Source organism: Tachyglossus aculeatus, chromosome 11 (assembly GCF_015852505.1).
Source record: "Tachyglossus aculeatus isolate mTacAcu1 chromosome 11, mTacAcu1.pri, whole genome shotgun sequence".
NCBI lineage: Eukaryota > Metazoa > Chordata > Mammalia > Monotremata > Tachyglossidae > Tachyglossus > Tachyglossus aculeatus.
Window position 1 is genome coordinate 68,422,115 of NC_052076.1, and position 16,289 is coordinate 68,438,403.

At 46.2% G+C, this 16,289-nt stretch overlaps 1 protein-coding gene and 1 non-coding gene across 2 annotated transcripts in view; one reads left to right on the plus strand and one right to left on the minus strand.

Annotated features, from left to right (window-relative positions):
• The window catches only part of NTM (neurotrimin), a 1,106,994-nt gene that overhangs the window by 86,003 nt on the left and 1,004,702 nt on the right, over positions 1 to 16,289 (plus strand). The window lies entirely within an intron of this gene.
• Positions 6,583 to 6,706, minus strand: LOC119935448. The gene has a single exon (XR_005453332.1). It is a non-coding gene; the product is annotated as a U6atac minor spliceosomal RNA (small nuclear RNA).

Below are 16,289 nucleotides of genomic sequence, written 5' to 3' on the forward strand. Positions count from 1 at the left end.
ATTATTACCCTAATTATTGGAACAGTGATTGACATGTAATAAGCACTTTACAAATACCATAAAAAAATTCCTCTGGGTTCTTGTCCTACTGAATGTGCCAGGGTTAGCCGAGGGTCAAAGCAAAGCCAACCCCTGTTCACTTGCCTAGATTGAGCTTCAAACCTCGGGCCCCTTCCCCAAGTCTATGAACTGTGGAATTATGAAGTGCTGGAGGGCTGCTATAGCTCCATTAAAGACTCCAGAAATGTCCTGGTTTTCTGGGCCTAATGGCCTGAGAAATAGAAAGTCCTTGCAAGGCAGCAGACTTGGCTTCGACTCCCTGATGGCCTGCTGTACTCATCCTAGCTCGCCCCTTCCCCTACTCCCCTCGGGGGTTCCCAAACCCTCTTCTCTGCTTGTCACCAACCCGGACCCCTGCAGCCTGAACCCACCATTTCCCCTAGCTTTGACCTTAGGGCTCCGACCTTCAGAACTCTTTCCTACAAGGGGCTCAGGGCACAGGCCCAAGCAGGATAAGCTAGTGGATTGGGCATGGGACTGAGAGTTAGGAGGCCTGGGTTCTAATTCTATATCTCCCACCGGCAACCCGAGTCACTTTTGTCAAGCCCTTTGACCTCTCAGAGTTTTAATTTCCATATCTATATAAGGGGCCTAGATACCTGCTCTCCCTACCATTTAGAATTTGAGCCCTTTGTAGGAAGCAGATGGCGGGGTGAGAAGCAGCATGGCATAGTGGAAAGAGCCCGGGCTTGGGAGTCAGAGGTCATGGGTTCTAATCCTGGCTCTGCCACTTATCAGCTGTGTGACTTTGGGCAAGTCACTTAACTTCTCTGTGCCTCAGTTACCTCATCTGGGAATTAAGACTGTGAGCCCCACGTGGGACAACCTGATTACCTTGTATCCCCCCAGCTTTTAGAACAGTGCTTGGCATATAGTAAGTGCTTAACAAATACCATTGTTATTATTATTATTATAGTGGATAAAGCATGGGCCTGGAAGTAAAAATGTTCCTAATCCTAATCAAAAGTTCCTAATCCAGGCTCCACCACTTGTCTGCTGTATGACCTTGGGCAAATCGCTTCACTTCTCTGTTCCTCAGTTACTAAATTTGTAAAATTGGGATTGAGATTGTGAGTCCCACCTGGGACAGGTACTCTATTTACTTGTATCCACCCCAGCGCTTAGTACAGTGCCTGTCAAATAATAAGCACTTAACAAATACTACAATTATTACCATTAGTATTATTATGGCTTAATACAAAAAAGCAGGATCCTTGGAGTCAAAGGATGTGGATTCTAATCTCTGCTCTGCCACTTGCCTGTTGTGTGAATTTGGGATTATCTATGAGCCCACAGTAGGACAGTGACTGTGTCTGACCTGACTGTCTTATATGTACCCCAGTGCTTAGTACAGTGCTTGGCATATAGTAAGCGCTTAACAAATACAACAATTATTATGATTAAGATAGCGGTAGCATCTAATTCAATTGTCTTGCATCCACCCCGTTCCTTAGCATGGAGTAAGCTCTGATTACTTGGAAGAAAAATCAATATTTCCACAAACTATTAGAATTAGTATGAGGAGGTGAACATGAAATAAAAGTTAGTTTTTCTCTCAGAAGTCCAAGAGTGGAAAACTCAAAGACAGAGAAATGCGCTTTGGGACCATACGGTTTTCAAGTCCCTGGTGCCACCATTCAATCAATAAATCATATTTATTGAGCTCTTACTCAGTGGAGAACACTGTACTAAGCCCTGGAAAAGTACCCTTCAACAGAGTTGGTAGACAAGTTCCCTGCTCACAGTAAACTTACAGTCTATACACTCAATATAGAAAGCTTTACTCCTTTGGTGGGAATGTTCGTCAACAACACAGGTTAACCATTATGAGTCCTATTGGAACATGTATCTCGCTACTACTGTACTCTCCTCTCAGTGATTAGTAGAGTGTCTAGTACTGATTGATTGATGCTGGGGACTTGTTTGGGTCCAAATGTATTCACAATATTGCTAAAATCTGCCTTTTACTCTCCTGCCAAACTGCTCCTATATTGATCCAAGCATTCGTCATATCCCACCTTAACAACTGCATCTGCACTTTCACCGACCTCCCAGCCTCCTGACTCTCCCCACTTCAAAGCATACTTCACTCTACTGCCAAGATCATTTTTCCAAAGAAGATTCAGTTCATATCTCCCCAGTATTTAAGACCCTCCAGTGGTTGGCTGTCCACCACCGCATCAAACAGGAAGTCCTTATCATCAGCTTTAAAGCGCTCAATCGTCTCGCCCCATTCTTCCTTACCTCTCTCATCTCCTACTACAGCCCAGCCTACAGACTTTGCTCCTCTAGTGCCAGCTTGTTCACTGTGCCCCAGCCTCATCTATCTCACTGCCAACCCCATTCCCATATCTTCCTTTTAGCCTGGAACTCCTTCCCCTTCCATGTATCCCAGACCAACGTTCTCCCCACCATCAAAAGCTTATTAAGGTCACATCTCCTCCAAGAGGCCTTCCCCTATTAAGCCGTCTTTTCCCCGACTCCCTCTTCCTTACAATTCATTTATTCCCTTGGATCTGTAACCTTTGGGCATTTTGTATTCACCCCACCCTCAGCCCCACAACACTTGTGTACAAATTATATTTTAATATGAATGTCTGTCTCCTCCATCTGCACTATAAGTACATATGTGGCACTGTGGAAAGAGCATGGGCTTGGGAGTCAGAGGTCGTGGGTTCTAATCCTGGCTCTGCCACTTATAGGCTGTGTGTTTTGGGCAAGTCATTTAACTTCTCTGTGCCTCAGTTATCTCATCTGGAAAATGGAGATTAAGACTGTGAGCCCCATGATGATGATGATGATGAAGATGATGGTATTTGTTAAGTGCTTACTATGTGCCAAGCACTGTTCTAAGCACTGGGGGGATACAAGGTGATCAGGTTGTCTCACATGGGGCTCACAGTCTTCATTCCCATTTTACAGATGAGGGAACTGAGGCACAGAGAAGTTAAGTGACTTGCTCAAAGTCACACAGCTGACAGTTGGCAGAGCTGAGATTTGAATCCATGACCTCTGACTCCAAAGCCCAGGCTCTTTCCACAGAGCCACGCTGCTTCTCCATGTAGGGCAACCTGATTACCTTGTATCTTCCCCAGTGCTTAGAACATTGCTTGGCACATAGTAAGCTCTTAACAAATACCAATATTATTATTATTATTATTAGGCAGGGAATGTGTCTACCAACTCTGATGTTTTCTACTCTCCCAAGCTTAGTACAATGCTCTGCATACAGTAAAAGTTCCATAAACAATATTGATTTGATTGATTAGTTGAGGTGCAACTCCTAGGTAGCTGAATATTCCTCCTTTGCCTTGTGAAACTTTGGAAATTCATTGGACTAAGAAGCAGGGCAGCAAAGAGCCCTGATAAATGTCAAGCTGAGGCCCGCTGGGGCTCAGTCAATCAATGGCATTTATTGAGTGTTTACTGTGTGCAGAGCACTTTATTAAGTGCTTGGGTAAGCACAGTTTAACAGAGCTGGCAGTAGTAATCCCTCCCCACAAGGAGCTCACAGTCTACAGGGGGAGAGAGACATTAAAATAAATTCAGGGAATGAGAAATGGACATTTGCAAAAATGCTGTGGGGCTGAGGTTCAAAGTGGTTAAGGGTACATAGGCAAGTCAAGTCACATAGGGTTTTCCAACCTCTTTTCCACTGTGGGCAACATCCTCTCTGAGCATGGAGGGTGATGGGATATATCTTGGTGGGTGACAGAAGTAAGTTTCTGAAGATTCTGAAATCCCATGGGATAGAAGCACATTAGCTGTGATGGGCCTCAGCACCACGTTGTTTAAAGGCGAGGTGGTGTTTCTTGGGAGGCTGACTTCATTTTACCTTTGTACGTGAAATTCCTGATGGACCATGGATTCCAGCAGGTGGGAGATGCCTTTCCCCAAAGAATGGAAACCACTGGGGATGCAGAAGCAGAGAGGCTGACCATCTCTCCCTGAGCCATCAGACCCCAGAGAGGGAGTTCTCCCTAGCAGAATATTTTCCGTGGATTTCCCTAGTTTGGCGGTCTCTTGAATCCATGGAGGAGGAAGTTAGAAACTCTCTCAGAAGCACAGTAAAACAAACACTTTGAATGGATAATCCTTCCACTTCCAATGAGAATCTCTTTTATGATGCCAAATAATAATAGTAAGTACTGATACTTTTCATCTTGAGCGCTCTTCAGAGACGTGAACTAATCTGGGCTAACAAAACTGCCATAAAGTGGATGGTGAGTTATAACTCTCCCCAACTGCAGGCAGGTCTGTCTCCCTTCACAGGCCTAAAGAGTTTGAGTGATTTGCCTCAGCAGAGGAATGATAGTCAGCATGACCTAGGGGCATGATCACGAGACATTCACTTTACCCTTATCCGAGAAATGGGGGGAGGTACCTCCTTCTCTCTATCCCTTAGACTGGGAGTCCCAGGTGGAATAAGGCCTGAGTCTGATAAAGATGGGCTTGTAATTATTCATTCATTGATTCAATCATATTTATTGAGCACTTACTGTGTGCAGAGCACTGTAGTAAGTGCTTGGGAAGTACAAGTCAGCAACATACAGAGACAGACCACAAAGTATTCTAAAAAAATAATAATAATAATGGCATTTATTAAGCACTTACTATGTGCAAAACACTGTTCTAAGCTCTGGGGAAGTTACAGGGTGATCAGGTTGCCCCACATGGGGCTCTCAGTCTTAATCCCCATTTTACAGATGAGGTAACTGAGGCACAGAGAAGTGAAGTGACTTGCCCAAAGTCACACAGCTGACAATTGGCAGAGCTGGGATTTGAACCCATGACCTCTGACTCCGAAGTCCATGCTCTTTTCACTGAGCCATGCAGCTTCTCTAAATGAAAACCTCTGTACCCTTTCTAGGGTTCATCCGTCCCTTCCCACCTAGGATCCGGGGGTGTTGAGAGTGAGGGTCTTCGGAAGCCTCAGGGACCAGCCCCTGAAAGGGGAAGAAGATCACAAAGGAGTTTCATTACTCAGCCACCTCCTCTTTTCCTATGGCCACATTTCAGAGAGATGTCGACCGGACCTCTCTCCCTTCCCCTAAAGAGCAAGGAATCAGTGTTCAGGAAAGCAGCCCCAGGCAGGGACCTAGAACATAAACCAGAGCTGGACCCAAAGCAAGAGGGTCACTAGTACAGTCTCCCATCAGATAAACTTTGGTCCTGAGGTTTCAGGACCACCAAGTTGCATGGAGGAATTGATTGCAGTGCTAGTGGTTTGCCACTTGCACTCTCATCCCTGTCAATCACATTCTCCCTTGGGTATGGTATGCAACAAGGGAGAAGGTGAGAGGGGGCAGCCTGTTGCCAAGGGCTTGTGCAATTTTCACACACATTAGCCAGCTGAAGGAGCAGGAATAATATAATTACAGTAAAAGTAATATTTGTTGAGTGTCCGCCTGGTGTGGTGCATTGAACTAGGTGCTTGGGAAGTACAGAGTAAACAAGTGGCACATTTCCTGCCTTCAAGGAGCTTGTACTCTAATGAGGAAGCCAAATATAAAAAAAAAATATGGCCAAAAGAACGGAATAAGCATAAATGATGAGTGTGGAGAATAAATATGACTACATTCAGACATAGGGGTGTTGGTGGGATTCTGCACTCTAGGGAACAGGGATTTGGGGAAGCCTCGCTTGTCCCAGGACTAGAACCCAGGCACCCTGACAGTCAGAACAGTGCTCATTCCCCTAGTCCCCTAGGCATATCAGCCAATGTGTCTGGGTATGAGAATAGTTGATGAATGGCTATGACCTGGGAAAGTAGAGAACTGTGACCTAGTGGACAGTGTAAGGGTCTGGGAATCAGTAGAACCTGGGTTCTAAACCCGGCTCTGCAATTGTTTGCTGTGGGACCTTGGCTAAGTCACTTCACTTCTCTGTGCCTCAGTTACCTTGTCAATCAATCAGGCATTGATATTTATTGAGCACTTCAGAGAGTACGCTATAAGAGAGTTGGTAGACTTGATCCCTGCCCACAATAAGCCCACAATAAGCTTAGAGTCTAGAGGGGGAAACAGACATTAATTTATCTAAATAAATTTTGACTATGTAATAATAATAATAATAATGATGATGATGGCATTTGTTAAGTGCTTACTATGTGCAAAGCACTGTTCTAAGTGCTGGAAAGGATACAAGGTGATCAGGTTGTCCCACATGGGGCTCACAGTCTTAATCCCCATTTTACAGATGAGGTAACTGAGGCACAGAGAAGCTAAGTGACTTACCCAAAGTCACACAGCTGACAATTGGAGGAACTGGGATTTGAACCCATGACCTCTGACTCCAAAGCCCGTGCTCTTACCACTGAGCCATGCTGTGATGTTAAAAAAAACTTGGTTAGATAATAATAATAATGATGGCATTTATTAAGTGCTTACTATGTGCAAAGCACTGTTCTAAGCACCGTGGAGGTTATAAGGTGATCAAGTTGTCCCACGGGGGGGCTCACAGTCTTCATCCCCATTTTACAGGTGAGGTAACTGAGGCACAGAGAAGTTAAGTGACTTGCCCAAAGTCACACAGATGCCACAAAGTAGGTGGCAACGCCTTAACCATATATATGTTGTATAGGCCACTAGGACCTCTTCCATCCTTCTCAAGGGGAGTGCTAACCTTCTCTTCTTTCATACAACACACACAATTGCTGTGGGGCTGAGGGAGGGGTGAATAAAGGATGCAAATACAAGTAGAAAGGTGATGCAGAAGGGAGTGGGAGAAGATGAAATACGGGCTTAGTTAGGGAAGGTACCTTGGAGGAAATGCAATTTTAGTCAGTCAATTATGTTTACTGAGTACTTACTGTGTGCAGAGCACTGTACTGACTGCTTGGGAGAGTACAATATAACAATATAACAGACACATTCCCTGTCCAAAATGAACTTTGACGGTGGGGAGAGTGATGGTCTCTCAGATATGAAAAGGGAGGGTATTCCAGGACAGAAGCAGGATGTGGGCAAGAGGTTGGCAGTGGGATAGATGAGACTGAGATAGAGTTTTGGGTATTTTTGTTTTTTAATGGTGTTTTTTAAGTGCTTACTAAGTTCCAGGCACCATACTAAGCTAGATAGAAGCAAAGGTATATTGAATATACCGCCCTTTCCTCTCCATCCAAACCACTACCCTGCTCATTCAAGCTCTCATCCTATCCCGTCTGTACTACTGCACTAGCCTTCTCTCTGATCTCCCATCCTCGTGTCTCTCTCCACTTCAATCCATACTTCATGCTGCTGCCCGGATTATCTTTGTCCAGAAACGCTCTGGACATATTACTCCCCTCCTCAAAAACCTCCAATGGCTACCGATCAATCTGCGCATCAGGCAGAAACTCCTCACCCTGGGCTTCAAGGCTGTCCATCACCTCGCCCCCTCCTACCTCACCTCCCTTCTCTCCTTCTACTGCCCAGCCCGCACCCTCCGCTCCTCCACCACTGATCTCCTCACTGTACCTCGCTCTCGCCTGTCCCGCCATCGACCCCCGGCCCATGTCATCCCCCGGGCCTGGAATGCCCTCCCTCTGCCCATCCGCCAAGCTAGCTCTCTTCCTCCCTTCAAGGCCCTGCTGAGAGCTCACCTCCTCCAGGAGGCCTTCCCAGACTGAGCCCCTTCTTTTCTCTCCCCCTCGTCCCCCTCTCCATCCCCCCGTCTTACCTCCTTCCCTTCCCCACAGCACCTGTATATATGTATATATGGTTGTACATATTTATTACTCTATTTATTTATTTATTTATTTATTTTACTTGTACATTTCTATCCTACTTATTTTATTTTGTTGGTATGTTTGGTTCTGTTCTCTGTCTCCCCCTTTTAGACTGTGAGCCCACTGTTGGGTAGGGACTGTCTCTATGTGATGCCAATTTGTACTTCCCAAGCGCTTAGTACAGTGCTCTGCACATAGTAAGCGCTCAATAAATATGATTGATTGATTGATTGATTGATTGAATAGGTTGATATTAGAAAAATGAAGTATGTGGGCTGGGTTGTAGGAGGAAATCAGGAAGGTAAGGTAAGAAGAGGCAAGGTGATTGGGTGCTTTAAAGCTGATGGTAAGAAGTTTCTGTTTGATGCAGTTGTGGATGGGCAACCACTGGTGGTTCTTGAGGAGTGGGAACACATGGATTGAACATTTTTGTAGAAAAATGATCAAAGCAGCAGATTGAAGTATTTCATAAGCCCTTATCACATTCCGAACACTGTACTAAGTGCTGGAGTAGATATAAGATAATCAGTTCAGACACAGCCCCTGTCCCAAATTGGGGTCATAGTCTAGGGAGGAGGGACAACAGGTATTGAATCCCCATTTTACAGATTCATTCATTCAATCATTCAATTGTATTTATTGAGCACTTACTGTGTGCAGAGCACTGTACTAAGCACTTGGAAAGTACAATTCAGCAACAGATAGAGACAATCCCTACCCAACAACAGGCTCACAGTCTAGAAGGGGGAGACAGACAACAAAACAAAACAAGTAGACAGGCATCAATACCATCAAAATAGATAAATAGAATTATAGATATATACACATTATTAATAAAATAAATATGTACAAATATACACAAGTGCTTTGGGGAGGGGAAGAGGGTAGAGCAGAGGGAGGAAGGTGGGCAATGGGGAGGAGAGGAGAAGCAGAGGAACAGGGGAGGCTCAGTCTAGGAAGGCCTTCTGGAGGAGGTGCACTGAGGAGGGAAGGTAAGTGACTTCCCATGGTTGCAAAGCAGAATAATTAGAAGAGTATCTAGGAACAACATTACCAAAACTGATGGAGGATTTTTGATGGGTAGGAGAGACAGGAGCAGAGATGGGGATAAGTATGTCTAGCCAAAGGAGACTTGAAAAGCAGTTTCAATGGGGCTGTCTAGCTGTTTCAGGAAGTCCAGTTGAGGTTAGGGAGAGTGGATTCTTGGTGAGGTCAAACTGGTAAGAGGGGAACATGGAGGGTGAGGGATAAGCAGTCCAGGATTTGGTTTTCATCTCCTGGAAAGAGCTCTGGGCACAGAGAAAATGATCCTCATGCTTCCTCTAGGGCTTTGGACAACATATATCTGGGTCCTAGTTTCCCCAAGTAGAATTGGGGATTTAATGCTTACCTGTTGCTTCCACTTCAAGATGGTTTTTGAGGAAGCCTGGAATCTCCTGAGGCTCCCATTGAGCTCCCTAAAAGAAAGCTTCTGTGAAATGGAAGGCATGTCAATATCACCATTTCCAATAGTGGTAACTCAAAAAATGAGGCCTTCCCTCCTCCAGTGGGACCTTGCCACATGCAAGGAGGTGACTGGTTTCACACCATGGTCATAGAATGATGCTGATTAATGATCTTGTGGGTCTGGGCCTGGTGATTCTCTGTGCGTCCCCAGCTGGACTGCGGTCTCAGTGGATGCCTTAGAAGTTGGTTAGGCATCTGAGCAGCCAGAAATGTCCTAACAAATAAGGTCTGTGTGAACTAGGCAAGGAATCTGGAGTCTGGAGTCCCAGCTCTGGCTCCACCACTAACTTACTGTGGCACTGGCACTGGCAATTTGACCTTTCAAGGTTTTCATTGCCCCAGCAATGAAACAGGGTTAATGGTCACTGTACCTCTACCACAAACAGATGGAGGGAGGACAAAATAAGGAATGAAAAGAGATAGGCTTTGAGGTGCAAGGAAAAGACCCAGGGTAATATAATATTAGGGGCTTTGTTAAGAGCTTCTTATGTGCCAAAGAACTGTACTAAGTGCTGGAGTAGATACAAGATAATCAGATCCCAAATGGGGCTCAGAGTTTAAGTAGGAGGGAGAGCAGGATTGAATTCCCATTTTACAAATGAGGGAACTGAGGCACAGAGAAGTTAAATGTCACCCAAGGCCACCCAGGAGGTTGGGGGTACTGGCAGGATTAGAACCCAGGTCCTCTAACTGCCAGGCCCATGCTCTATCCACTAGGCAATGCTGCTTCTCACTCTTATCATCCCTGAGTCTCAACTTTCTGGTCCTCATCAAATTGAAACTGGAACTCTGTACCCCATCTATAGGCACCTTTCTCCAGGTTCTGACAATGAACCAGGGCCCACAGAGCCCAGATAGAAAGGGATTGATATGACAACCCCTCCCTGGGGGTTCTGCCTGCAGTCATGGCACAGAGCTGCACCTGTTCTTTAGTGGAGTGGAGGAAGAGGCTCTGGAGGTAAGAGTCTGGGCCCGGGGAATGGGGCAGTGGAGAGGCATCATCATCTTCCAAGACAGCACAAGGTTGCAGCAACCATAAATTTTAGGAAGGTGTCTCCAAGGGCTGTATGAACATGTGCAGGAGTGGGAGTGCATCTGTATGTGTGTGTGTCTGTGTGTGTGTGTGTGTGTGTGTGTGTGTGTGTGCTCACATGTGATGGAGAAGGGAGAAAGGGGGGAAAAGGGATTCTGGGAATTGGAAATTAACGGTATCTGCAGTTGAGAAAGCCACATTCTGATTGGGTATTAAGCTGGGGCCCCAGAAAGAGACAAGAAATCACCCGTGAACGGATCATGAGTTTGGCATAGTTTAAATCATTTTAAATAAAACTGTCAGAGCTAAGATTTGGAAATGAGCCTCCAGCTATATATCTGTGTGTGTGCGTGTGTATATCTATCTATCTATCTATCTATATACACACATTTATTTATATAGGTATATATATATTTCTATCTATGTATATAGGGGTAGATATATAGAAAGCTACATATATGAGGGGGGGTGTTCAAAAAGAGAAAGGGAAAGGTTTCACAAATCTTTAATATTTTTAATCAGCTTGTCCACAAGAAACTGGAAGCACCAGTGCAGATTGCTGTTTTGCAGGTGCACTGTTGGATACAAGCATGATCGGTCCAATTCCGAGGCTCAGCAAGACCGAATAGACTCTGTTTGGCCGAGCCTGGGCCAGAGGAAGCATCAGGTGCTGTGGCAGACAGACTCAGTAGTCAATAGGAAATGTACCAAGGTAATGCCGCAGCTGCCGACGAACTCTCAAACCCCAGGGGCTGAAGCCACGGCATAGGCAGGGAACCCGGGTCCAACTTTAACTCCAGGTAGAGAACTGGCCTGTGGCCCTGGAGGTAATTGTTTCCTGACTGGGATCTGGAATGCACTGGCCAGGTGATGTTCAAGTAGCTATTTCAGTCCTGGAGGGAAACCAGTCTGGTTCCAGGAAATCCTTGTGGGCCCAGAGAGGTGCCAGTTGAATCCTGCCTGAGCCAGAGAGGCTCCACCACTGGAATAATGCAGGGCAGATGGAGCAGAGAGGGATAGTACATGTTGCGAGTCCTTGAGATAAGTAGGGGAATGGAAGAAGCGGTGACTTTGCTACTGCGTTCCAGTGTGGGACAGCTGTGGCCAGAGGGAGGAGAGGCTGTTGTATGATTGCAGTGGTCCTGCCTCGGTATTCTTTAGTTCCCCTTCCCCATTGCTCCCTCAGCCTAAACCCTGCTACTTTGCTGGGGAACAGCTCTAAGACTGGCCCTCAGCCTTATTTTCCTTGACCCTGCTTTTCTAGAGCTTGGTTCCCTCCAAGCCAAGGAGGAGAAGGACACTGCAGTGGTGGGGCAGTGTTCTGGTACGATGAAAAACCCAATGTCCCTGATTAAGTCTAGTACCATAGCAGCAGACTGCTGGGAAACCACTACAGGGGACCAACCAGCCTGGCAGGCAGCAATCAGGAGAAGAGTTGCTTTCCATGAGCGGAAGCTTTGGCTCCAAAACAAGCACACTAGCATGAAAAAAGAGCAATATTTACAGGCAGCTAGTGGGGAAATGGATTGTTGGGTGCTTACAGGTCTTTTGGGGCACATCTAAATGTGACAATAGGCTCTACCCATTATTGGTGTCATCTTCAACCAGGGCAAATACACACCCACACAGAAACATAAGTTTGCAGACAGGGGTTTGCAGTCCATGAGCATTGAGTAAATACTTTCTCGTTGACTGGTGGATTGTTGATTGGAAGAAGGATTGGCACAGGCAAAGTCTAGAGCCTTAGATATGATGAGTCTCTGTCAATTTTTTCTAGACACAGGAAAGTGTATTGGCTAGAAACGAGAGAGTGGCCACAGCCAACCTGCCTTCTGAATCAGATCTTTGGTCTGGATATGAACGAATGGTTTTGGAAACCCCAGCTGCACCTGCTCTGCGCTGTTTCCCTCTGGATGAATGGAGGACGAGTGAGAAGAAAGAGCTTAAATTAAAGCAGGAGGGATTTATGCAGTGCCTTCAAAGTGCAAAGCACTGGGCTAAGGAACTTGATGAGTCGTTAAGGAGTGCAAGATTCCAGAGCGTCACCTCATGGGGTGGTACCAAAGGTAGGAGGAAATATAGGGTGGTAGAGGAGGGAGGGTTGAAGGGGAGATTTGGGAGTCACCCGCATAATGGCGGTAGCTGAAATGACACGAGTTGATGAGTGCTCCTGTATCGTATGCAGAAAGTGAGAAGAGCAGAGGACACAGAGCTGTTCGAACTGGAAACAGGAAACATGGAAGGGGGTTGAATCCTTTTCCCTGAAAATCTGACTCACCTGGAAACTCACCTCCCTAAGATGGAAAGACACAGTCAGAGAGGAGACATGATGGATGGTTGCAAAATGCAGATCCCTTGTTACTTGTACTATTCATTGAACTCTTACCAGGGACTGAGCACTGTTCTAAGCACTGGAGTGGATTTGGAATGAATAATTCAGACCGGTCCCAATTTAGGTGGGTGAGGAGAGATGCTTAGGAAAAGGAAATCGATAGATACATAGATAGTTGGATGGTTAGACAGATCGATGGACTGGTAGATGAACAGTACTTGGAGGTAGCTGTCTAATGCTGGACCTCAGCTCCTAAAGGAGATAGCATATGTTTGTACATATTTATTACTCTATTTATTTATTTATTTTACTTGTACATATCTATTCTATTTATTTTATTTTGTTAGTATGTTTGGTTTTGTTCTCTGTCTCCCCCTTTTAGACTGTAAGCCCACTGTTGGGTAGGGGCTGTCTCTATATGTTGCCAATTTGTACTTACCAAGCGCTTAGTACAGTGCTCTGCACATAGTAAGCGCTCAATAAATACGATTGATGATGATGATGATGATGATGATGATGATGATGATGATAACAGGAGAGTTTGTGCTCCCAAAGGCATGTTCAGGGGGTGAGGGAGGGCCCTCAGGCAAGTTGCTAATGTGCCAGGATGCCACCTTGGCCTAAGCCTCCCTCAGCAAGCCAGGGGCAGAGATGATCCCGACTGGTGGGTAGAAGGCCCATCCAGGGGTTGAACATGCCAAATCCCAGCTCCGCCAATTGTCAGCTGTGTGACTTTGGACAAGTCACTCAACTTCTCTGAGCCTCAGTTACCTCATCAGTAAAATGGGGATCAAGACTGTGAGCCCCCTATGGGACAACCTGATCACCTTGTAACCTCCCCAGTGCTTAGAACAGTGCTTTGCACATAGTAAATGCTTAATAAATGCCATTATCATTATTATTATTATTATTATGCCCTGTTCAGATGGGGTGTCTAGCAACAACCTTGCTGTTGAGCAAAGCAGCAAATCGACAAGCTGCAGGCTCCCCTGGTCATCATTCCCCTCAGCCAGGGGTGATCAGAAGCAGAGACCCTGTCCCTGAAAAGTTTCCTGCTACAGAAGCAATTTTTTCCTCTGTTTCACAAATCATGGTTGCAGATCTACACTCCAGTGAGGTTCTCCAAGCTAGATTAGCCATTCCCTTAGTTGGTTCCAATCTGCACCAGGAAGGGAATGGGAGTAAAGACCTATGGGCCCAGAATTAGAAAGAAAAATGCTCTTCTACAGGTGGAGTTCAGCTAGCACATAGGTCAACAATCTGTACTGAACATAGACTTGGAATTCCTGCCCTCAAGTGGCAGACTAATACTGATGAACCTACAAGACACCCCAGGAATGTTTCATGGAATTTTTATTTTTTTAATGGTATTTGTTAAGCACTAACTATGTGCCAGGCTTTGTACTAAGCATTGGAGTGGTACAAGATAATCAGGTTGGACACCACCTATTCCATTAATCCCTATTTTACTAACGAGGTAACTGAGGCACAGAGAAGTTAAGTGACTTACCCAAGTCACACAACAGACAAGTGGCAAGCCATAGCTCTCTCCACGAGGCCAGGCTGATGTCTATGACAACACACCAGACACCTCAACACCAATTATTATTTCTGTAGCATATTCCTGTCTTCAGCACATGAGTAACTGAGTTTGTATTTGTTCATAGAATTATTTATTTCTCACCTTTATTCGGCAATCTGTTTAGCAATTTTATCCTAGTCTGTTTCTACTAACTTCCTGCTATATCTGGGGGGCTAGGAGGAGTTCCAGGCCTGAGGGAGAATGTGGGCCAGGGAGTGGTGGTGTGGTAGATGAAGCCAAGGTTCAGAAAGTAAGTTGGTGTTGGAGGAGAGGAGTGTTTGGCTTGGGTTTTAGTAGGAGATCTGCTAGTTAGGTAGGAGGGAGAGAAATGATTGAGTACTTTAAAGCCACGCCACCCCGCAGCCAGAAAACCATCATCCAGACCACCCTAGCGAAGTCCACGAATGAACACAAGATGGGCCAGCTCAGCTGCAGTGGTGATGGTGATTTGTACTTCCCAAGTGCTTAGTACAGTGCTCTGCCCACAGTAAGCGCTCAATAAGTACAATTGAATGAATGAATGAATGACGCCACCCTCCCCTCCCCTCTGGTAGCAACAAGAGCTACTTGAATGAATGGAAATCACCCCATGGTGCCTATGGCAGCCCAGCCTGGCAGGCGCTACTTTTCTGAGGTGCAGAGGGGAAGTAGCTGGCAGTGCTCCCAGTGGCATGGCACAGAGTCTCGGGGGGGTCAGGGCTGAGGGGTGAATCGGGGTCCCGTGGAGTCCCCGGGCCCGGACCACAGGGAGCCCGTGGGACTGTGCACTTGCAACCTGAGGAAAAGAACAGACTGTTGCTTCGCTTTGTCTCAGGGCTGCTGGCAGCAGCCGGAAAGTGTTCTGCACTGAAGGGCTTTCATTTCATTTGAATGCCACTCTTCTGTTCCCCTTGAAGAAGGAAACAACAGGAAAAAAAAAAAACATTTTGCCTTCCACAAAAGTGTCCGTGCTCTGGAACAAAGCCTATGTGATACCCACTGGGAAGGCCCATTCACACCTGCCTGGTGAGAAGCTGTGAGAAGCACACAGCCTTAGCCCTACAAGTGCTTATAGACACTCAACCCGCAACCCTCCAGCCCATATCTCACCCCAGCCCCTGGAAAATCAAGTCCTAGCAAGACACCCAGAGAGCATACCACCTGTCCACCAACAGCAAGAAAACATACCCTATATGTAGAGATTTCCTCCATCTCCTCCTTTTCCCCTGACTTTCTTCCTTCCCCCTACTCTTCCTCATTCCCTACCCAGTGAAGACCAACCACAGGGACTTCATTTCAGCTCAGACCGATGAGACAGCGAGTCCTCCCACCTTGCAGACACCTTCCTCTTGGTCTTGTTCACACATCCCTCTTTCATCCAGAACCGTTACCCACCCATGGCAAATAGGCACACACAGTCCCAGCCACACCCTCAGAAGTGACAGCAGGAAAAACTGGCTCACAAGCACAGGTTTACATGCATTCTTCCCCCACCCTTCATAGCAGACTTACACATTCCCCCCGCCACCTTCCCACAGCAGGAAAAACTGGCTCACAAGCACAGGTTTACATGCATTCTTCCACCACCCTTCATAGCAGACTTACATATTCCCCCCACCACCTTCCCACAAATCCACATCCACAGCTGAAGCTATTGGTGGGAAATCTGTCCTGGGGGGCACCCTCCTGATTGCTGCTTCTGTCCAAAGCCGAACTGAAATGTGCGGACTGGCAATGCCAGACTGCATACTAATAGACCAGTGACTCCCAGGGAACCGAGACTGGGGAAGGGAAGGGATGGATCCAGGCGGCAGCTTCTGGCTCCCAAAGATTGATTTATCACCAGGTTTCTGATGAATGTGTGAGAATCGTGGCTGGTGAGAAAACAGCCTGGCTGTAATTAAAGTCACAGCTCTTGTTTTCTAAATGCTGCTTATGGGTCTTGGTTCTTCTGGTGGATTTTTTTCCCCTTCTCCACTTTGAAACAGTGTTTTCTCCTCTGGAGGCTGTTGAATAGAGCTGTTTGGAATCCCGTTCTGAGCAGGATGGGCAGCTGCAGGCAGGGGCTTATGAAATCTGCCCCTTTGTT